We start from the raw sequence: 23,515 nt of genomic DNA, 5'->3' as shown, positions 1-23,515 counted from the left end.
GAATTTGGAAGGCCATCTAGTTCAACCTCCAGATTTTATTATCAGAAAGCCAAGAAAAAATAGCAAAGAGACTGCCCAAAGCCAAAGCTGGAACACAGATTGGAATCCGTGCGTCAGTCTCCAATTCTCCCTTTCCCCACCACATCACCTGCATTCCAGAATTATAGCTTCCCACCGGAAACATGCTACTCACCAACTGGCGAATAAGAAGTGCAAACATGATGCAGGTAAGCCTGAACAATACTGCCAGTTCAGTTTGACAAGTATCAAGATTTGGCCAAAGGTAAGTAAGAGAAAATCCTCACATTAATTACAATGACTATAGACCTCAAAGATTGTTTTCATTAAATGAAGGTCTCAGATAATCCAGAATATCATATACTCTTATGTACTCAGCCCAATAGGAACAAATTTGCAGTAAGATTAAGCAACTTAAGGCATTTGAAAAACCTGTCAGTGACAAAGTATTATAAGAATGCATGCTATTCCTTACTTTCAATCCCATCTAAAAACAAGATAATTTTCTTCCTCATACTAAAGATATAGACTCTGGAATTTACACAAAGATATTATCTTACCATCTCACCACAGAAGTGATCCAATAACTCATTGAGAACAAATACTAATCATAGGCAGCCTCATTATTTAACCATTAGTAATGAGAACAGTGGCTTCCCTGGTGGCTCAGACAGTAAAGAGTCTGCCTTAGTGTGGGAGAGGCAGGTTTGATCCCTCGGTCGAAGCAGGGAACATCCCCTGGAGAAGGAAATGGCAATCCACTCCAGTATTCTTGCCTGGAAAATTCCATGGATGGAGGAGCCCACCAGGCTACAGTCCATGGAGTTGGGAACAGTCCATGGAATGAGAACAGTAACTAAAGTTACAGGTTAACCCTGAACACACTCCTAAATCAGGAAATAATTCATTGGGGGATATTGAGGAAGACAGTACTAAAATGCAAATGTATGCAACTGTATCACTTAAAGAAACAAGTCATGTTCTCCCAAGGCCATCAGCTATGTTAAGACTTAACAAAAGATGGATGGTTTTCTCCTCTGCAGTACCAGATTTCAATGTGGCTACACAAACACTTATTTCTAATACATGCAGTCTAACCAGAACTTGACAAGAATATTTTAATAAAGTTTCTCAAGGAGTTAAACAAAACAAATTACTGATTAAATAAACTGATTAGTTAGGTAAATTATACTTAATTCTAATTATTTGAACTTCAGCAGAGAACATTCTTAAATTCTCAAAGAATTAACCAAAGAAGTTTGTTGACCAAACATAACATAATATATATTTTAATATACTAATTTTGCACATAAGCCAACATCAAATGTAGCAATTTGCCTAGAACCTAACACACTGTATCACATAATAAATGTCAGAATGTGCCCCAAAGTTACCAAGAGATTGCCTGGCTTCTTTTCCAAATGATTCATAAAGGTAAACATGCAGAACTTCAAGGCAGCTGTGAGCAGCCAAGTTGTGGAGGGCCTGATTACAAAGTCAGAAGGAGAAAAAAATATTCAAAGAGAAAAGGGGGCAACGTGTACAAGGCAAAAGACATTTTAAAAAAAAGTTTTTTTAAGTGAGTTGCTGAGTCTAAAGTTAGATGCAACTTCTGGAGTCCTGCTCTGCTGGCACAGCAAACCTAGGGATTACAGAAACAGCACACCACACCTGTTCCCTCCAATAGAGAGGCACACCATTCTTGGAAAGAAACATTACTTTTTAATTCACTGATTCCTGGATGCCTGAACTGGGTTCTCAGGGACAGTGCGGAGCCTACAGCTATGGACTAGGAAGTAACTGAAGCCACTCAATAGGCAGGAGACATATTGCTGGAGTGGTGATTTAATCAAAGACAGTGGTAAAATCAGATATACTCTTGTTAAAATAAACACAATTATATTTATAGAGTGAAATTCTAATTTTTTCAAGACAGAGAATGAGTCCTTCAGAGAGATGCCCTTTTTGTGACAAGCTGCTCTGGACAACCCCAGACCTTGAGAGTATTTTAGAAGCACTGCTTTAGATCATTTATAGATAAATATGAATACCTGAATACAGTCCCCTTATACAGATGATGAAACCTGAAAACATCTAATGTAAAAACTGTTGTGGGTACAAAATTATAAATGAGACCATAAACTACTGAGAAAACATGACAGGAATTCAGGAAATGCTAAAGTCCCGGTTTTATCTCTGTCACTCATTTACTAAGAAATCATATATACTTTTCTTAACAGCAAACTTTTTCATTTCTGAATCAGACAAAAAGAACATAATATTCAGTATTTTCAGCCATATTCCAAATTAATTCTCACAATCAAATTTAGACACATTTATCTAACAAAATTTGTCTCAAACGATCTAGCTCTTAACTTGAACCAGTAGAAGAAAAAAAATAAAATAATCAACCTATATCTTTTGTGGTATAAAGAAGAAAATTCAGGACTTCCCTGGTGGCCCAGTGGATAAGACTTCGTGTTCCCAATGCAGGAGGCCTGGGTTCCATCCCTGGTCATGGTACTAGATTCCATATGTCGCGACTAAAGATCAATGACCTGGCTCACTGCACTAAAACCCAGTGCAGCCAAATAAATAATTTTTTTTTTAAAGAAGAAAAAAAATACTTCTGTGTAGAGGAGGGAAAACTCACACGCCCTAGAATCTCCATGGCAACAATATCAAAATGTAATCTTGCTGGTAACATTTAGGCTAGGGCATTCAATTTTTATAACATGACAACAGTAACAGTTGTATTCCTGCCCTGAATAACTTTGATTTTCAATAAAACTAGATATCCCCTTAAAGTCTTATTACTAATTACCAATCATTCATAAACATTTACTGAGTGTCTACTGGATGCTAAACACTGTAATACCTCTGGAAAAAAATACTAAGTCACCATCATAAGCTATGTGCTGGCAAAAAAAAAAAAACAACCCTTCTATTCATTGATATTTTAAATAGTTAATTCAAAGCAAAGAAGTAGTAAGAGATCAACAAAATTTTAGTGCTTTATGCTTTCCATTCAACTCTCTTCTGGCCCTTTTGGGAAGCTTGTATAGACTCCTCCAGGAATGCTAAAATTAGGTGTTATTTATGGCATAACTAGAATGAGGTAACAAAACAAGTACTCCAAAACAAAACTAAAAGAAGAGGTTAAGGGAACCAAGTAGGAGACAAAGATTTAAAGTGACAGACTTACAATCTCTATCCCAAATGTCTCAAGACAGGGAAAAAGGTCAAGAAAAATGAAAATTCGTGATCTAGTCCAATTACACTTAATTGTCCATCTCCCTTTCATTCTCAAATGTTTGGTACTGCCCTATGGGAAGGCTTCTACATTTCTTGTAATTGCCACAAATTCAATAACTCATCATTTCTTAAACATTAGTCAGTATTATTATCTTCATTTAGTAATGAGGGAATTAGAATTTACTGTTGCTAAATGAATGTGCAAAATTAAGCCCAAACTGGACTTGTCTGATGGTCCAGTGGTTAAAAATTCACCTGCCAATGCAGAAGACACAGGTTTGATCCCTGGTCCAGGAAGGCTCCACATGCTGTGAAGCAACTAAGCCCATGAGCCACACTACTGAAGCCCTTGCTTCCCAGCGCTCATGTTCCACAAGAGAAGCCACTCTCAATGAGAAGCCAGAGCATAGCACCTACAGAGTTGTTAAGACTAGAGAAAGTCCTCTCACAGCAACAAAGACCCAAGTGAAAGTTAAAGTTGCTCAGTCGTGTTCAACTCTTTGCGACCCCATGGCCTATATATTCCACGGAATTTTCCAGGCCAGAATACTGGAGTGGGTAGCCTTTCCCTTCTCCAGGGGATCATTCCAACCCAGGGATCAAACCCAGGTCTCCCACACTACAGGAGGATTCTTTACCAGCAGAACCACAAGGGAAGCCCAAGAATACTGGAATGGGTAGCCTAACCCTTCCCCAGGGGATCTTCCTGACCCAGGAATCGAACCGGGGTCTCCTGCATTGCAAGTGGATTCTTTACCAATTAAGCTACCAGGGACGCCCTAACAGAGACCCAGCACAGTCAAAATTTTTAAAATAAAATTTTTTTAATTAAGGCAAAATTATTTCAAGATAAAGTCAAAACACATCGCAACTAGTTTAATATGGCAGTTATTACCCTGACACCAAAACCAGACAAAGATATCATAAAAAAAAAAACTACAGACCAATATCGTTTATGGACATAGATGTAAAACTCAACAAAACACTAGCAAATGAATCCAGCAACATATAAAAAGTACTGTACACCTTTGCTGCTGCTGCTGCTAAGTCGCTTCAGTTGTGTCCAACTCTGTGCGACCCCATAGACGGCAGCCCATCAGGCTCCCCCGTCCCTGGGATTCTCCAGGCAAGAACACTGGAGTGGGTTGCCATTCCTTCTCCAATGCATGAAAGGGAAAAGTCAAAGTGAAGTCGCTCAGTCGTGCCCGACTCCTAGTGACCCCATGGACTGCAGCCCACCAGGAGCCTCTCTGTCCATGGGATTTTCCAGGCAAGAGTACTGGAGTGGGGTGCCTTTGCTAAGTGTGATTAATTCTAGGAATTCAAGATTGGTTTACTATCTGAAAGTCAATTAATATACTACAATATCCAACACTCTTTCATGATAAAAACACACAGGAATTGAAGGAAACTTTCTTAACCTGAAAAAGTTATCTATGAAAAACCCACAGCCAACATCATATTTAATGGAGAAAGACTGAATATTTTCTCCCTAAAGTCAGGAACAAAACAATGAATATCCGTTCTCACCACTTCTATTCAATATTATACTAGAAATTCTAGCCAGGGCAATTAGGCAAGAAAAAGAAATTAAAAACTTTCAGGTTTCAAAGAAAGAAGTAAAATATTTCTATGTGTATATGACATAATCTTGTTTTTTAAAAACCCCACAAATAAACTATTAGAGCTAAAAAACATACCCATCAATGTTAAAGAATTCAAGATCACTATACAAATAAATATCAATTGTATGTTGATACAATGGCAACAATCTGAAATGAAATTAAGAAAACTGCATATACAATAGCATCAAAAAATATTTAGAAATAAATTTAACAGAAAAAGTATAAAACTTAAAATCTGAAAACTATAAAAATTGTCTCAAAAAGTTAAGGAAGTACTAATTAAATGGAAAGACATCCCATGTTCAGGGACCAGAAGATGTACCCTTGTTAAGATGGCAGTACTCCCTAAATTGATCTACAAATGCAATTCAATTCCAGAATATCTAAAACAATCTTGAAAAGGAAGAATAAAGTTGAAAGACTCACACTTCCTGATTTCAAAACCTAATTCAAAGCTATAGAAATCAAATCAGTGTGGTACTGGCATAAGAACAGACATATAAATTAATGGAATATAAACCAGAAATAAACCCTCACACTTATAGTCAACTGAGTTTTGACATAGGTGACAGAACACTTCAGTGAGAGACAGGGGAGGTAGAAGTTGAGGTTGGATAGTCTTCTTAACAAAAGGTCCTGGGGCAACTGGATATTCACATGCAGAAGTTGGATCCTTATTTCACACAATATACAAAAATTAACTCAAAATGAATCACAGACTTAAATGTAAGAGTTAAAACCATAAAATTCCTAGAAAAAAGAAAAAGTGAATTTTCATTATCTTGTGTTACACAATGATTTTTAGACATGGCACCAAAAGCACAAATGACAATAAAAAATAGATGGACTGAACTTCCTCAAAATTGTAACATTTTGTGCATTAAAGGATCCCACCAAGAAAGTGGAAACAACCCATAAATTAAAGAAAATATTTAAAATTCATTTGTGACAAGGAACTTGTATCCAGAATATATAAAGAACTCCTAGAATTCAACAATAAAAGACAATCCAGTTTAAAAATGGCAAAAACTATAATAGAAACAGACATTTCTCCAAAGATACACAAATGGCTAATAAGCATATGAAAAGACCTTATCATCATTTGCTATCAAAACCATGATGAGATACCACTTCACACCCACTAGCATGACTATAATCAAAACGATAGAACCCTCACACACTGCTGGTGGAAATGTAAAACGGTATAGCTGCTTTGGAAAAGAGTTTGGCTCCTCAAAAAGTAAGAGTGAGTGAGTGAGTGAAGTCGCTCAGTCGTGTCCAACTCTTTGCGACCCCGTCGACTGTAGCCCCCCAGGCTCCTCCGTCCATGGGATTCTCCAGGCAAGAATACTGGAGTGGGTTGCCATTTCCTTAAAGTTACCATATAACCTAGCAATTCTACTCCTAGGTATATTTCCAAGAGAACTGAAAAGAAGCGTCTAAACAAAAACTTGTACAAGAGGACCTCCTTGGTGGTCCAGTGGTTAAGAATCCACTTGCCAGTTCAGGAGATGTGGGTTCAATCCCTGGTCTAGGAAGATCCCACATACTGTGGAGCAATTAAGCTGGTTGCTCCACATGCCACAGGGCAACCAGGTTCTGTGTACGACAACTGTTGAGCCTGCTCGCCACAACTACTGAAGCCTGCACACTCTAGAGCCCACAAGCCCAAACCACTGAAGCCCTCAAGCCCTAGGGCCAGTGCTCTGCAAAAAGAGAAGCCATCACAATGAGAAGCCCATGTACTACCACTGGAGAACAGCCCCTGCTCACTGCAACTAGAGAGCAGCCACAGAGACACAGCAACAAAGCAACAGGGCGCACACAGCAACAAAGACCAGCCAAAAAGAAACAAAAATTTTTAAACTTGTACAAGAATGGCTACAGCAGCATTATTCATAATAGCCTATTATTAAGATGTAAACAATTGAAACGTCTATCACCTAATCACTGCATAAGCAAAATGGGGTATTATCCATATAATGGAATATTATTCAGCCATAAAAGGAATGAAGCGCTGATAGATAAACACAAACGAACCTTGAAAACCTGCTAAGTGAAAGACGCTAGTCACAAAAGAGCCCGTACTGTTTGATTCCATTTGTATGATATGTCCAGACAGGCAAATCATAGAGGCAGAAAGCAGATTAGTGGCTGCCAGGGGCTAAGGGACAAAAGGAAACAGAGACTACTGAGAGGCACAGGGTTTCTTTTAGGGGTGTTCTAAAATTAGTTTGTGGTGATGGATGCACAACTCTGTGAGCACACTAAAAAAATTATATATTTTTAAACAGGTACATTTTATGATATGTGAAATGAATAATCAGTAAAGCTGTTTTAAAAAAAAAAGATTAAGCCAAAATAACAATTTCTAAACAGTTCTGATGTGCACACACACACACAAATTATATATATATATATACACATATGTTAAACTACTTGTAAAAACATCAGGAGAAGATGACAAGCCATAATTTTGCCATTTATTTCCCCCTGAGAGATTACCTCAGAGGACTAATATGCCTTCATGTTAGATCTGCAGCCTTATTGCCAACAGTATATATAAGCAAAAGTTAGGTTCTCATCAAATTCCAGTTATTCTAAAATATTCTATGTAAGAGTGAAATGAGGAAGATACAACAGGTCATAGATAAAAATCAGTCATCTATAGGAATGATACAAACTAGGACATCAGTATGTCAATGAAGAGTTTAAGAATACAAAATCCTATTCCTGGAAGGGTTATCTTCAGGGAGATAGGATTGGAATGTACTATTATTTCAAAAGCTTAAACAAAAGTAGCAGTATTATACTCTGCTCAAAGAATATTATAACAGATGGTTGGCAAGGCTTCTGTAAAAAGGTAGTTCAAAGAGAAAAATCTTGGCGTTGTCATTCCCAGTTCTACCCAGAGTATAAAGTAAAACACCCTGGTCCACAAATACAGGATCTGAGAGGAAGCGTATGTGCTGAACAGGAAAAAAGATGCTGATCAGGCTACGCATTCCAAGCCAGATTGATCATTTTATTTTTGCCCCTATAAATCAATTTTTTTGTTTGTATATGGTCCAATATATTACAGATGTGATTAGAGGAGTCTATCCCCTCGCAATCAACAGACTTGTATAATTAATGCTAGACTGGGATTCAACTTCTAGTTCTAACACCACATAGCTAAGTAACTTTGGACAAGTGACTTCCCTGCTCTCAGTTGCCTCATGTAGAAATCAAGAGAGGGGCTTCTCTGGTGGCTCAATGGTTAAGAATCCACTGCCAATGCAGGAGATGTGGGTGTGATCCCTGATCCAGGAAGATCCCACATGCTGTGGAGTAACTAAGCTTGTGTGCCACAACTGTTGAGTCTGTGCTCTAGAGCCTGGAGCATGACCACTGAGTCCACATGCCCCAACTACTGAAGCCTGTGCACTCTGGCGCCTGTCCTCCCCAACAAAAGAAGCCACGGCAATGAGAGGACTAAGCACCGCAACCAGAGTAGCCCGTGCTCTCCGCAACTAGAGAAAACCCATGCACAGCAACAAAGACCAAGTGCAGCCAAAAATAAATAAATGCATAAAGCAAATATTTAACACAAAGCATAGAGACGGACTGTAAAAATACTTGACTGTAAGAAAGCGAAGCAGTCAGATGCTCAACCAAAATGCTTAAATCCTTAAGTAGCATGGGGGGGAAAAGGGGAGGGAGGTGGGGAGAGAAGAGGAGAATAACTCTGCTCAAAACAGACAACAAAAAAATGAGGAAAAGCAACAAAATATCATAAACTGTATCTAATCAGGAGCACTAAGGCCTATGTAGGCAAAACTAAAATCTTGCAAGAAAATGCAAAGCCACAGAGCAGTGGTTTAAATATATAAAAAGCCAGATGCTGAATAAAGACTGATGGAGCACTTGATAAACGGTATAAACAGTGACAACAGCAAGACAGCTGACAGACCTAACTGTAATTAGTTTCAATACCTACTGAGGAAGAGATGAGGAAGAAATCTATTTCTAAATTACTCTTTAAAGTCCAAAAATCACTGAGAATGAATCAAATTCGTCATTAAACGAACAAGATGCTTCCAAACTAATATATCAGATGTTAGGTAGTCATGGAACCCCAAAGTATTCTCCACATTTTAGAAGTATTCTCTGAGGACTTCCCTGGAGGTTTAACAATTAAGACTGCCTTGCAGGACTTCCCTAGTGGTACAGTGAATTAGAATCTGCTTGTCAATGCAGGGGACATGGGTTTGATCCCTGGTCCGGGAAGATTACACATGCCTGGGAGCAACTAAGCCGGTACACCACATCTGTGGAGCCTGAGTACTGCAACTACTGAAGCCCAAGCACTCTAGAGCCTGTGTTCTGCAACAAGAGAAGCCACTGCCAGGAGAAGCTGCAACAAAGAGCAGCCCCTACCTGCCACAACTAGAGAAAGCCCACATGCACAACAGAAAGCCAGCACAACCAAAAATAAATTTAAAAACAATAAGAAAAGAATCCACCTTGCAATGAAGGGGATGTGGGTTCAATCCCTGGTTGGGGAACTAAGATCCCACACGCTATGGGGCAACTAAGCCTGCACGCCACAACAACTGAGCCCGAGCTCCACAGTTAGAAAAGCCAAATAAATAAAGTATGTATAGATACACAGATATAGACAGATATAACTCCCATCTACTCAAGAGAAGGGCTCTTGCTGTAAGCTTCAATTCGGTCAAACTGGCAAATCTCTATTAGAGGATGAGATCAGAAGACATATCAGCATAAATAACCTTCCAAGGAAAAGACAAACATGGCTTCTGAAAGATGAAATCACACCACACCAGTCAATCCAAATTCTCTGAGGAGAAAGTACTGAATATAATTTATTTAGGCTTTTACAAGTCTTGGTAAGATTCTAAATAAAAAGCTGTTTTTAAAAAGCCTGAGTGACCACACAGTCGAGAATATTTACCATAGAAGGGGTGTGATTTATGAGACAGACACACCACCTACTGCGCTAAGGAGGCACGTCTAGATTAAGTGAGACACAGAAATTACGGGTGGACCGATGCTGAGGCACTTCCCCATATGAAGTGCAAGCACTGATCTTAGGTAATGTTTTCAAAAGGCTATATTTAACATTTTCATAAATTATATGAAAGACACACAGAGAATTTCCCATTTTGCAGATGGAGTGATGAGCTTCCTGAAAGTGAAATACTACAATAAATTGGAAAAATAAAGGAACTGAGAGGTGGAAAGGATTTGTGTTATCAAATGAGAAACATTTGCAAAAACAAAGATTTATTTTTAGTTGAGAGAATACTCTGCAAGCATGAAAGCTGTCTAAATATCTATCTGCAGGGCTTTCTAGCAGAAGAGAAACTAGAGGTGCTCCAGGCAGTTCCTGTGTAGACAAAATTAGGCCCAGAGTGGAAACTGCAGAGGGACACATTTCAGCTAACATAATGACAAGCTTTCTAAGCTCCAGACCAGAACTAACTGAAAGGGTGATTCTTACTCTGAATTACCTCTAAGAGCCCTCTGAGATACAAGTGGCTAAAATACTACAGGCAGGAAAATGGCAGCTATTAACAGTGCAGCATGAAAAAGTGAAAAGTAAAGCATTTACAGGAAAAAAAATCTAAGTTGTACCTAAAGAATGCATGGCTTCCAGTCAAAAAGGAAATCTTTGAAAAAATTACAGAATGTTGCCTAAAGACAATGGGATTTCTGCATGCAAAGAGGGGTGGGACTGCAAATTCTACAGGCAACAAGGAAAAGACTGTGAATACAACATATTTTCCTATCCTAATAAATCATAATTAAGCTATATCTGAAATGCAATTCTGATTGGTTACCATAAATCTAGAAAAACAAAGCAATGCTGACAAAGATCCAGAGACGTGTATGTAAATGGAATGACTAAGAGACTGAAAGAAATATCACTGCAGATTACATTTTAAAATCAATCATCTTCAGCTGAAAAACATGAAATGAAATCCAAGGGGCACTATGATCAAAAATCAGAAAGTGTACCAATATTAAATACTAATTTATTTACCAAATCTTGGTACCATATATTAGGCTTTTAAACTTGAAAGGTAGATTTTTTTTCCCACAAAAGATGAAAAGAAAATTATGGAATGCTTTATCACCAAGTGGTATTTAGGGATAAGAATACTCAAGAAGATATAAGTTCAGATATATTAAGTCCCTTCTTCTGAGGTCCTACCGGATAGAAATGACATGTGAGGCCTTAAATTTCTGAGGTTAACATTTTCTTTTTATTTTAAACATTTCATTATGATGTTTCAAATGTACACAAAAATAGAGTAGTTTAATGAACTCCATATACCCATCACCCAATGAGGTTAACATCTTCTAAGATAACTGCCTCACCTCAAAACATCCTCTGGTGCCAACTAAGACATGACAATTGGCTGACAGCCCCTAAGAGACTCAGTAAGGCTTGCTGGTATAGTTCTTGTATTCTTTTACCTATATGTGTACAGCTGACCCTTGAACAACACCAGGTTTGAACTGGTCCATTTACACTTGGATTTTTCCCAATCAATACTTACTACACAATGCTCAGCTGAATCCCTGGATGTAGAGCTGCAGATACAGAGGATCTACTCTAAAATTATACGTGTATTTTCTATTGCACGGAGGTCAGCACCCCTAACTCTGCATGGTTCCATGTGTGTAATATATACATATACATTATCTTTTATATATTTAGAATATGCCTTATATATCTCTATATACTGAATTTTTCATTTATCATATGCTCAATGTTCTTGCCTGGAAAATCCCATGGACAGAGGAGTTTGGCAGGCTACAGTCCATGGGGGTTACAAAAGAGTCGGACACGACTGGGCAAGTGAGCACATACACAACACATAAACATTATAAGATACTGAAAGTTCTTTTAAAATATTGTTTAATGGCTGTATAACAACTCACCCTTAAATATGCCATAATTTACCATTAATCTCACTGCTCATTCAAGTTTATTCCCTATTCTTACTTGTATAAATAATGCTACAATGAATATCTTTGTTCACAAATTTTTCTATCTTTATTTTTCCCCTCTTAAGAGAAACTCCTAGAAGTAGAATTAGCGAATTAAAGGACAGTTTAAGGCTTTTTGATATGTATTGGCAAAATATCTCCCAGAAAACTTGGGCCCAATGCACTTCCATTAGCAGTTTTAGAGACCACCGCCTTACTATTTGATAGGTTAAAAAAAAGTAGTATATTATTTTAATCTGAATTCCCTTGATTATGCATCAGAATAAAAATGTTTCTTATATGCTTCTTGGTCATTTGTATTTCTTCTTTGTGAACTCTAATCATGATCTTTGTCAGAAAGGCTTTTTTACTTTCTTTGGGCCTTAATGAAACTGAAAACCAGCTTAGATGGAGCCACATATCAGTGACTTCAGCTCCCTCTCCTGGCCAAAAAATTACTACCGTGATCCGGTTATTGTTATTCAGTCGCACAGTCATGTTCAACTGCGACCCCATGCAGCATACCATGATCCGGACCTAGATTTAAATACCTGTGTGTATGTGCTCAGTCGCTAAGTCATGTCCAACTGTTCTTCGACCGCATGGACTGTAATCCACCAGGTTCCTCTGTCTATTAAAAGCTTGCCATTTCCTAGGTTGTTGCTACAAACACAATTTATACACGGTAATAAAAGATAAAACATTATGTATCTAAACCCATACTTAACAGAGATGTGATGGAAAAGGAGAAAGGGAACATCTGATCACTTATATTTAATAATTAACGTCACCAAAAATGTTTAAATTATAATCAGGTCACTGCCAAGTTACTTACTGGATGGAACATTACAAGCCTAAAACTCATTTCTCTATACTTTATTTTCTTTTTAATGGCTGCACTGCGTGGGCACTTAAGGGATCTTCATTCCCTGACCAGGGATTGAACCTGGGGCCATAGCAGTGAAAGCATCAAGTCCTAACCCTGGACTGCCAAAGAAGTCCCTGTAACTTTATTCTAATAATGTAAAACATTCTAGCTGCCAGATGACACTGGGCTGTCAGCACACTGGTTATCTTCCCTTTTTTAAAAGCAAAAATAAGAAAACAAAAACATCTACGTGCCCTTCATCATTTAATGAAGGATTAAAACAAACAAACAAAATCCCTCTTTGTAATCCTTATTCCAAAGCTACAAAACTGCTCACACTAAACAGATTGGGTCCTGCAGTTCCAAAGGGTAAGGCCAGGATTCGTGAATGGATGTAGCTAACTCAGCTTCTCCACTGATAACCTCCAAGATGCAATTCACAGGTTGGGCAGTGCAGTGCTCAGACGATGCATTCATTCAACGCACATCTACTAAGTTCCATCACTTTGCCAGCAGTGATGATGACAGACAGGACACAGCCCCTACTCTCAGGGAACTGGAAAACTGGCTGTCTGGAGAAGGCAAAGCCTGGGTACCGTCTATGTCAGTTACTGCTGTTACTACACCTCCCTGTTATTAAAGAATTAAGAAGAGTATGTTTCTAGAACAGGGTAGCACTTTAAAGGGTGGTCATTTTAAACAGTGGCGGCTGTTTGTGTGAAGATTTAGAGGCAAAAGAACAAGGTGTCCAGAAGGAATTGCAAGCAGTTGAGTGCTATTGAGTGCAGAGCTCAGGAAGGAGCAGAGGAGACGACCTGGGCCAAGGGCCTGGGTGCTTGGTTTGAAGTCCACCTCGAAAGCCAAGTAAGCAATGGGGAGGAGACATACAGTTGTATAAGGAGACCATTTAGCTCTGGGGAAAATCCATTTGCAAATCATAGGTATATGGATGTGAGATTCATACAGTGTGAGACATAAACTTTCCTAAGTTTCCCTCAGGAACTACATAGGCTAAGAGGAGAGAAGGCCAAGACAAGGCAAATACTGACTGAAAGAGACAAATGTCTGCACAGAAACTGAGAAGGAACAGCCAGAGGCAACAGCGATGACAGAAAGAGCCAGCATGCAGACCACTTGTACCTCACTGCGTGTCAGGCACTCACCTACATGCTTTTCATGTATTAATTCATTTCCTCTTCACGACAGTCCTGGAAGGTTAAGTGCCATCATTTGTATTATTTTCCCATTTTTCAGATGAGGCAGCTGAGGCACGGAGAGAGGCACAAAGTACGTGCAGAGCTGAAATCTGTCTGAATCTAAAGGACTCACTCCAGAGACCATGCTCTGTATCACGGCTCTACAATGCCTTTCAGAAATGACAAGCAGCAGCAGGAGGACCACCACCACCACAGCCAGGGAGAACAATGGTCCATGGCGTCAAAAACCACAAGGAGGCCTCGGAAAATCAGGACAGAAAGGGATGCCTCCGTAAGGGCAGGTACAGTGGAGCACACCGGAAGAAGCTAGACAAATACTTCACTGGCAATGGGACCAGCAATTGCAGTTTAAGAGTTCTGTGTTTGTAAAAAGTGAGAGACTTGAGTGTGTTTAGAAGCTGATGGACAAGAGCCAACAGGGAATGGGAGGGTAAAAATAGGTTGGGAAAAGGGACAAATGACAGACAGAGGTCTCTATGAGGAGGAAAAAATAGCTCAAGAGACCAGAGAGGTGGCCTAGTATGAGAAGACACAAAGACAGGGATAGTGTGGGCCCAAGAAGGGTCTCTTCCCCAAAGGCTCTGTGGAAAACCGTTTTCTCTGTAAGCAAAGGAGCTGCTTAACTTCTGAAGAACCCTCCACAGTAAGATGCTTTTAGAATTGTAGCATTATATGCTTTGATTCTTTCACTCCTGTTTTCACTCTTATCCAGCTGTCTCATTAAACTATGATCTAGGTGGCAAACAGGTCACAAGATGATTTCGAAGCAAGAGAAAAATCTAGCGAAAACTAAAATCACTAGATTGTTCAGAACCAAAATATAATTCTTTAAAAAGATAGTATTTTTCTATTTCTTCAAGTCAAGTATGTAAGTATATTCTCTGAGCTTCCAGAACTTACGATGGCTACCCTCTTTGTCCTCAATGCCCAGAGCTGCTCTCCTGCTCACGACTTGACTTCTCTCCCCAGCTCTGCCTCAGCATGGTCTGCACTCTCTCTGGTCTAGTCAAACGGCCCTTCCTCCCCCAGTCCAAACAATTACCCAACACTTCCTTTCAGGACAGGTAGATAGGAGAAGGAATTTGGGAACTAGCCTCCGATGACAATTAACAGAGCAATTTCATAGCATGTATTTATCAAAAGCAGTCCCGGACCACTGTAAAAAGCTGAGGAAAGTAATGGACTCTTCCTCCCCATAAAATGCACACAAGCAAAATCACACAATTTGCATTAGATGGTCAAAAAGCTGTCATTTTTCACGTATTTTATCCATAGAATACTTGGCTGGATAAATACTGGAGCAAGATGGCTCACTCTAGACATCATCAAAGGTCTATTCACCTTCCCTGGCAAATAATTTATACAAGTTTAGTTTACTGATATCCTAACCTCCCAGATAAAGAAGGCATTAAAATAGAGGGGAGAGCTGCTGGAGGCTGGAGCAAGGCCAGTAACAGCCGGATACTAAGGTAGGCGATCAAGAAAGTAGATTAATCAGACAACAGATTATGAAGACTGGCCCAAGAGTATGAAATATATGCACACACTACTCCATGAATAGTTTACCTTACGACCTGCAAAGACACATTCCATCTCAGCACAGTACAGTTAGGATGTACATAGGGAGAATCTTCTGTAATTCTGAATTATTATTTAAAATAAAATTTTGTACAGGGTGCTTTCTTAAGGAGGCAGAAAAGCATGTAGTATCTATTAGAAAATATTTCAAAACTTTCACAGTATTAATATGAGTTTCATGAGACGAAACCATCAAACAAAAGGGTGTAACTGGCCTGCAGAGAAAGATTTTGAAACAAAACAGTAGCCAGACCATCATGTGTCTATACGCTGTTTCAGAAAGGTTGAACTTTACCCTCAAGACAAACAGGAGGGGAATGGAAGCAGAGGGCGGGCCGTATCAACTGAGCCACAGGAGAAACTTCCTCAAGGTCGTGCTCTCTCTGGAATGACCCATACTGTTCACCCCCAAAAGTCAAATGTTGGAGGATAACCATGCCTGTTTCTTCAAATATGGCGTCTGATTGAAGATAAAACATCTCTCTATTCACACAAAGAGGTGTTAATTTGAGACAGGTATCTGGGCCTAATTCTTACGTAGTAAGGAAATCCCAAGGTTTCATCAATTTCCACAAAGGACGAGACATGGAGAGCAGACTGTAATCTTGACCTTAATCTTTCAAATCAGAATTTTACCGACAGCTAAACAAAAAGAATATTACCACCTTCTAAAATGTCAATTTTATATAAATCTAAAGTCTCGGCAACAAAAATCTAGACATTAAAGACAAATAAGATAAACAAGGTCCTACTCTATAGCACAGGCAACTATATATCCAATACCCTGCAGTAAATATTAATTGAAAAAAATCTGAAAGTGATTCAGTTATGTATCACTTTGCTGTACACCAGAAACTAACACAACCTTGTAAATCAACTATACTTCAATAAAAATAAATAAATTTAAAACAAATATATGAGACACCTAAAGAAATAATCTACTTCTTTAAATCATGTGACCAATTTGCACCCAAATTTCATTTCCTATGTATAAGTGTTGGAGGTCTGCTACCTTTGATGAATAACATTAGTCTATGGCGCTGTCAAGGCTAAAGGATACTGTTATGAGTTGAACAGTGTTCCCCAACCCTCAAGAAGATATTTTGGATTCCTAACCCTGCATACCTCAGAATGTGACCATAGTTGGAGAAAGAGTATTTACAGAGATAACAAAGTTAAAATGAGGTGATTAGCATGTGCCCTAATCCAATATGACTGCTGTCCTTTTAAAAAGGAGAATTTTTGAACAAAAGAGATCCATACACAGACAGAACGTTGTGCAAAGACTGGAGTTATATGGCTAAAAGCCAAAGATGTACCAGATGCTAGAGTAAAGGTCTGGAAGACATCCTGCCCAAGGGCCCTCAGATGGAGAATGCCCCTGCCCTCAGGCTTCTAGCCTGCAGAACTGAGAGACAATACATGTCTGTTGTTTAAGCCACTTACTTCATGCCACTTTGTTATGGCAGCCCTAGCAAACAGATGTCATGAAGAAAATTAGCAGCTCATGTTTATTGAGCATATACCAAGTGTTATTCTAAGCACTTCACATCAACAAACTCATTTAGTCGTTACAAAATCCACCCCAGGATCTAGATACTATAATTATACCCTTTTCACAGATGAAGACACCAGGTCTCTATGAGGATAAAAAACTTGCCCAACAGCAGACAGAGCCCCCAGTATGACCACTACCTATAAGGAACTATGATTTATAGTCATTATTTTAATAGCAGCAGCAGTCACTAAGCCAAACACTATGTACTTCACAGATACAATATACACAACAACTGTCTGAAGTCCATGTTCATTTTTGCTTCCAATACAAAGGAGAACCCTGAATCTCCAAGAGATTTTCTTAAAATTTCTTAAAATTGCCCCACATCTCACAACCAAGAATGTGACAGTGAATCTAACTGCCAACTTGAGGAAATAATGAAAATCCTTTTTTACGAACACTTTAAGTGCAAGTGAAAATTTTTAATGTCTGACCTTGCAATTCAATACTAAAATCTAAATCTATAAATTCAAAATCCTTCAAGATCCCAGGAGAAAACAGGCCCTAGATCACAGTATCCCTTGTCTACACATCCCTTCAATTGTTCAAGGGCTGTCTGCTCTCTCATCTGTGATCCCTTGACTTTTCTCTAACTTACAGACACAGGAAAAGAAAAGATGTAAGGACTGAGATACTGCTTTTTAAGTTGTTTTTTTTTTAATTTGTATTTAATTTTTAAATTTTGATACAAACATCAGAAAGTGTGAAGAAATATAATACAGTGAGAAGTCTTCCTCTCACTCTGTCCTCCACCTGCCCAGTTCCTAGACGTAACAGGCAACCAACGTCACCACTTTCTTGTTTACTCTTCTAAAGTGATTTTTAATGCATATACAACAAGCGAATATAAAATTTCTTTTCTCCCTTTTTCAAAAAAAACACACACACACACAAACATATCATACACACTGCTCTGCATCTTGCTTTTATCAACTGTATAACTTGTAGATCTTTACATAGCCTTTTGAATCATTTTAATTGCATCCTTTTGTCTGTCAAGAATACTTTTTCCTCGCATTCATTACAGTTCAGTCTAGTACACAAAGCACCAGCACACAGGCTACCAGCAGTCCCTGAGAGGCACCTGAAATGACTGGCGGTGGACCCATGACGCACCAAAGGCCTTGTGTCTCTTCGCTCCATCTCATCTTCACTTTTCTCCAACTTGCCCAATCCTCCTCCTCCCTGCTCTTCCATTTCACCCATGCCCTAACCCTGACAACTGGACCTGAAAACACCAAATATCACTGATACTGCTTAGTCATGGCTAGCACTGAAAAAGCTGCAGACCCCTGATAGAAAGAGAATGGGATAAATAATTTCCATGGGAACTAATTAACAAGAGTGCCTTCAATTGATGAGTTTTGGGGGGAGTTATATATCCTTTATGTTATTTATGTTTCCTTTGGTGCTTTGGTTGTTAAAAAGGGTAAACATTAGCACTATTTTCTACGAGCCTTGGAACATAAATAAATACACACTGGGGTCTAACGTTTGAGTAATGCCTACAGAACTAGAGTTCATTTTGAAATAAAATAATCAAACAAAGTGTAAGAACCATAGAAATTTAATATTTTGGCTCCAAAGTATATATACATTTTAATTAACCCATTTTTTACTTAAAACTAAGTAACTGCAATCTGAAAACACATCTCAGAAACATTTTAAAGCTATTCACAATTGAAAAAAATAAAGTTCTCTCTCCCTTTTTTATTTCCATCCTGCAAATTCAATGATATCTTGTTTTCCCCCACCAAGAAACTGCCTTTTTCCCCCTGCCCAGCTCAAACACCAGTTTTTAAGGTTTTTTTTAAGTCCTAAAAGGAGGAGGAAAATGTTAACAAAAAATTTGTTCAGACGCAAAAGAGGTCTTCAACTGATCAAAGGACTAAATTAAGGCAGTCACATAACTACATTCTTAAGTAGTTAACAGGTGGTAACTCAGTCTGGAGTACTGACTTCACTCTCTATTCCTATCATGCCAGAGACCTTTGGTGCAACTTCAAGGATTACTATAGAACTTACCCAGGTTCCAAGACTTAGAGGTAAAATGTCATATGTAAAAAAGCAGGCCTCTGTATATCTAATCCATTTTTAGAACCAAAATGACTATGAAGTAAAAATCTAATATATTGATTCCCCAGTTCCTCGGGTTTCTAGTTGTTCTTGAATCACTAAGTTGTGTCCAACTCTTTGTGACTTCAGGGACTATACATAGTCCACCAGGCTCCTCTGTTCATGGAATTTCCCTGTATTCTTATACTGGAGTGGGCTGCCATTTCCTTCTCCAGGGGATCTTCTTTACCCAGAGATGGAACCAGAGTCTCCTGCATCGGCAGGCAGATTCTTTACCGCTGAGCTACCAGTGAAGCCCAGGGAACTAGTACCTGTTGATATCCCCTTGCCTGCTTCCTAAAGATAACAGAGGCCACCGGGTCCTGGCACTAAACACCCAATACCAAAGAGGAATGTTCTGTACAAGGTCCTCCAGTGCCTACGGGTTCAGGACTTCTGGCTGGGTTCCCCACGCAACGCCACCAACTCTACAGGGGGAATGGCTGGAAAAACTGAGTCTCTCTGACTTCCTTTACAGTAATATAGGCACTCCTCAGCCAACAATAGCAGCTGGAACATAAATGAAGATGAGAACTCAGTCTACATTTACCTAAGGATTTCCAGCAATCCAAGTATTTAGTTTACACAAACTGCATTAATACCTGATGTATTCACTGCATTACTTGGGAATTCCACAGGGCAGGTTAACAGACAATAATCTAACTACATTAGTATTGAGCTCTGAAGGAAGCAACCTGTACCATCCAGTGACGCTTGTGGGGGGCTTCCGTTACTCCTCATCTTTCCCCATCCTTCCTCCCATTTCCCTCCCTGTATGTATCTTAAGCTTTATCCTCTGTTTAGTCTTTCTTAATGGAGAGAGTTTCCTGGCCATTTATGTACAAGAAACTGGAAATAGCCAAAAGAAAGGAGAACTACCACATCACTGAGAGCTTTTTCATGTAAAGATCATGCTCTCACACTGCCCCCAAAGAGGTTTATCTTGTGAGGTGAAACATGGTACCAAGTGCTACCTGTTGAGAAAAATAGTACAAATTCGCATGCAAAGGACTAGGGAATAGCAGGAAAACTCTCCCACAAAGCTATACATATAAGCAAACAGCTCTTAGAATGTTCTAAACATACTAAACCAAGTTTCAGAGTAAATAAATGGCTAGTGACACAACTTCTGTAACACATGAATCAGCTACAGATTTGCAGGAGGGGGACACACCCTAGCACCTATGATAATACTAAAGGACTTGTCTGCAAGTGGACCCGGCTGTCTGATTTGCCAGTCCATCCTACTGAGACTGGAACAGAATTTTACAACTGTGTGGGGTTGTCATAATTTAAAGCTAAAAAAAAACACACATCATTATCATGAAAGTTAATTTGAGAACTTCATTAATATTTTAACACCAATAATTAAGGACAGGAGCAATACAAAGGAGTAACCAATCAGTTCTAGGAGGCAAACACAAGGGAAAGGAAGGTCAGGTAAGACAGTCGAAGAACTGCAAATTCAAAAACTAAAAAAACCTCAATTCTAAAAAAAGTAATAATAAAACGAGACCTTTATAATTTAAAAAAAACCACACATCTTACCTTAAGAGGCATCCAAGTAGCATTCATAGTGTCAGGAGTAGTTCAGGCAATAATACTCAGAAACGAGCAAGAATGGAGTCTTAGTAATTCCCCAGCCACCAAGTATGAGCAGGTAGGAAAATTTTTTGTTTCAAAAAGGTATCTGAAAAAGAGAGGACTTTCATTTAGACTAAAAATAATCCAAAAATAAGCATATAGTTTAAACTATCTGGACAGAGATTCAAAGTACTATTTGCCTCACCATCTTAAAAAGATGTAGAAAATAACTATTCCTTTTGGAAAAGGACAAATGTGTGTGGCGTATGATCTCCACAGGTATGAAGAAATATATTTTTCCATAAAATTGGATTAAATGTGTAACACATATTTCAGATAATATAAAATTGCTTATTAGAATTATTTCTCAGAAAAATCATTATCCAGGGTTACTTCATAAACACTATTAAAAAGTGATTTTTTATCTGATCACTAAAAAAATGCCCTTGCCACATTTAGTTTTAATAAATTAAACCCTCTCTGATCATTTTGATTGTCCTAAATTTTCTCGAGTTTAAGTTGCAGAGCCCATTCTATGTGGAAAAATAATAGCCATTCTTGACTGATGCTACAAATAAAAGACCCTTCTTTCCTAGAAATCTTTAATAACAGGCCAAACAATTTTGAGCCAAGTTTGTGTGGAGGTAGGATGGATTAAATGACCTCTTGTAGGATTCGTGCTCTCGTCCTAGGCCTGAATGAAAATTCCAGCTTAACCAGTTACTGCTTCGCTTAAAATGGAGGCTTGCCCGATTAGGGACAAAAATAACAGCACTCACCTCTGTAAAATAAATTTTTAAAAATTCAAAGCCTACACTACCCTCATTTTTAAGAAAAATTAAAAATAAAAACCTCTGGAGTGGATTTGTTCCTGCTATGCGTTTGTCACTTCGGCGTCGAAGACTTGGCATCACTTTCCTTACGCTCGTCGGATTTTTTTTTTTTTTTTTGGTGGGGGGAGGGTTGGGGGGAGTTTGACTTCTGACCCAAGTCCGGGGAGGATTTAAGAGCCCCTCCATAATCCCCAACGCAAGAGCTAAGGGGCGAAAAAAAAGGGGAGAGCCCGAGTTCCCACCCCTCCCCCCACCCTGGACCCCAGTCCCAAACCGACCCCCCTTCCCACAGTGAGGCGACTCCTTCTGCCCCAAACCCATTGTTAGGTAGGGGGCGAAAGGGAGAGGGGGCTCAGGGCAGGGCGCCGGCGGCCGTTGCTCCGCTCGCTTCTGGAAGGGGGCGGCCCGCGGGATGCAGCTTCCCTTCCTCTCCGCGTCGGTCCGTCCCACCTCGGCTCGGCCTGGCGCCCCGGGCTGTGCTCGGCGCCCCCGGCCCCGGGCCCGGCCCAGCCCGCCCCCCGAGTACCAGGCCCCCGACCCCTCTGCCCGCAGCCCGAGGCCCAGGCCTAAGGGTGGGCGCGGGGCGGGGGTCCCTATGCCCCACACACGCGTCCCCGCTCCCCCAGCCCAGTCGCTTCCAGGGCCCTCGGCGGCGCCCGCTCCCCGGGCCCGTCGGCCCCCCGCCTCCCGGCCCGGCCGCCCCCTCGGGCTCCTGCCGTTGGGGCCGCCTCCCCTTCCCCACCATCACCCCTACCGACTCGTGCCCCCACCCCCCGGGGCACCAGTGCCAACGGCGGCTCCCCCGGCCCCCGGACCTACCTGCACAGCTCAACCAAGCCTAGAAGTGGGGGCGGGGAATCTTCCGCCCTCCTCTATCTCTCATTGGCCCTTCCGGGGGACATAGGGGTCTCTATTGGCTGGCGGCGAATGTCCGTCAGAGTGGTGGGGCGGGACAGAAGGGGAGAGGGATGCTGGTGCCTTGGCGTCTCTGTCTCTGTGTATCTCGCTGTCTCTGTCTCGGAGCTTGGAAATGAGAGACATTTGGATGAGAGGACTGGAAATAGGCCTCAGGTGGCAGGAATAGAAATAGGAATCCTGGCAGAGCTTCCCGCAAGTCTGTCACTCCGAACCCCCTACCTAAGTCCCTTTAGATCCTCTTCCCCATCACCCCCAACCCCGGCCCCTCACCCTTGTAGGTTCTTCATCCAGGAAGCGATGTGAAGAAAACTCGAGGCCGGAAGGCCACAGAGGGAGATTTTATATATGTATATAAAATACACGCATACAAATACTTATATAGAAAGTCAACCAGATATAAGGTCACAAGGGCCTGGAGAGGAAAGGACACACATCTCACAGACAAGGAAGGACTTGAGATATAGCCAAAATAAAGAATAAAAAATCACTCTAAGAGCTGGTAACGTGGTTTCCTTCTGGGAGGGGAGCTGAGGGGATCAGGTGTGAGGAAGACTTATATTTAACTATATATCCTTTTGTATCTTTTGATTTTAAAGATTTCGATTTTTTCCTTTTTTTTTTTTTGAAATTACGTGGCTTAAATTTTAAAATAACTATAAAGTGGCAAAACCAGGGGGACAGTTAAAATGGTGGTCCAGACAAAGAGGGACAGCATGTACATTTGTTGAGGAATTTTAGTTTTTAGTATGTTCATTTCCAGATACCAGGGGTAAAACCAAGTAGAAGCGTTCAGGGACAACTGCAGTTATGGAATTCAGGAGGGGATGGATAATCTGGGGAGATGATAGAGTTCTTCACATAAATATGGCAATCAGTGACATGCTAAAGGATGAACTCCCCATAGAAACAGAAAAAGACATCCACAGTAAAGTAAGGAGTGTGAA

At 40.0% G+C, this 23,515-nt stretch overlaps 1 protein-coding gene across 2 annotated transcripts in view; it reads right to left on the bottom strand.

Moving 5' to 3' along the window:
- The window catches only part of KANSL1 (KAT8 regulatory NSL complex subunit 1), a 171,923-nt gene extending 149,330 nt beyond the window's left edge, over positions 1–22,593 (bottom strand). Inside the window, exons 1-2 of one of the 2 annotated variants that reach the window (XM_006060691.4) lie at positions 22,473–22,593; positions 20,785–20,926 (exon numbers count right to left, since the gene is read on the bottom strand). The gene's annotated coding sequence lies outside the window, so the exon portion shown is untranslated. Of the gene's footprint in view, positions 1–20,784; positions 20,927–21,672; positions 21,871–22,472 lie in introns of those variants that run through there. The other variant, XM_006060688.4, reaches the window with a different exon arrangement.
- Positions 22,594–23,515: the final 922 nt, after the last annotated feature.

Source organism: Bubalus bubalis, chromosome 3 (assembly GCF_019923935.1).
Source record: "Bubalus bubalis isolate 160015118507 breed Murrah chromosome 3, NDDB_SH_1, whole genome shotgun sequence".
NCBI lineage: Eukaryota > Metazoa > Chordata > Mammalia > Artiodactyla > Bovidae > Bubalus > Bubalus bubalis.
This window is presented reverse-complemented; position numbering and strand designations above follow the sequence as displayed.